Source organism: Odontomachus brunneus, unplaced genomic scaffold, assembly GCF_010583005.1.
Source record: "Odontomachus brunneus isolate Ranch 3 - 2012 unplaced genomic scaffold, Obru_v1 Obru_scaffold_329, whole genome shotgun sequence".
Taxonomy (NCBI): Eukaryota; Metazoa; Arthropoda; class Insecta; order Hymenoptera; family Formicidae; genus Odontomachus; species Odontomachus brunneus.
Window position 1 is genome coordinate 111,970 of NW_022639779.1, and position 1,448 is coordinate 113,417.

Genomic DNA, 1,448 nt, shown 5'->3' on the forward strand with positions numbered 1-1,448 from the left:
TATATATATATATATATATATATATATATATATATATATATATATATATATATTTATATAATTATATATTTATATATTTTTTAGAAGTAATTCGAAATAAATATTTATTATAAATATTGTGTGCTCTCTGAGAAACGCACTACTATTTGCACATCAAAGAACCGTTTATTCATACTTGAGGTTCCTGCACAGGTTCGAGAACTCAGGTTACAATGTTTCGGCAGCCGCATTAGATTGGGATGCTAAAAGTTGCAAGCAATTATACGATTCTGCTTGCAACTTAAATTAAAGAATGGTCAAGATGCAGACGCAGTCTGCAGCTTGATGTGCACAACTGGATATACAGAACGATTTGATTATGCATCGGGTTATATATCTGTTGCGAGTAAAGGAACGCACCCTAGGTGTTTATGTTAAATCGAGTACGAGTTAGTTCCACTAGAATCGAAAGATTTAATTGGCACAACCATCTACTATCTTCACGTCATCTGTCTAATTATTTTAATTTCGGCGATGCAATATATTCAATTAATACGATATGTGTTTCTAATCAATATTGAACCACTTCAATATGACGTTGTTTATATACATCGCCGAAACAAAATAATTCAACATAAAATTACTAATTGATACGCGTATTAAACGCATTCGGTATAAACATACTACATGAGATTAAACTTATTGATAATTAACATTTTTTGAAAATCAACTACCTGATGCACACGTTATCCGTTATGCTACTCTAGCTAACTCTAACTGGCCTGGTTTACATCGTCAAAACGTTAGTACACGTATTAAGTTTGATGCGCACCAATGCTTTAATACAGGTGCGTTTACATCGAACGTACTAAAGGAAGAATATAATACGAATTTAATTCATGTCGATTGCTTCCTAGTGGTAGTACTTGGAACTGCAATTTGCTTTAGATAGTTTTGTTGGACATTCAGAGTACTACGAGACCTTAGTCATTTCGAACCTCACATTTTCAAGGAAGCGTGCTGTAAATTCAAGTTTTTTGCAAAGATTGTTGAAAGCAAATTGTTTCCAAAGTATCATTGAAAGCGGTGTTAGAACAGGATCGAAAATTTACTTGATTTTGTTTTGTGAGTGGATTTTTGTTTTGGAGTGAATTGTTTTGTTGTATTAATTTGAATAAAAACGAGAAAAATGAATAATAATGAGAAAAATAAATAATAATAATGTACATAAGTATATGGCGAAATTTTATATGTTTCAAAAGTTACAATATGCTCGGAGAAAACATATAATGATGACGATAAGAGCAAGGCGAAGAGCCTTGTTACAATGTCTACTAAGGTTATGTTTGGTCAAATCGAATTTTTTAAATAGAAACTTTAAAATTATGTTAAGAGTCGAAATGACCTTTATATATATATATATATATATATATATATATATATATATATATATATATATATATATATAT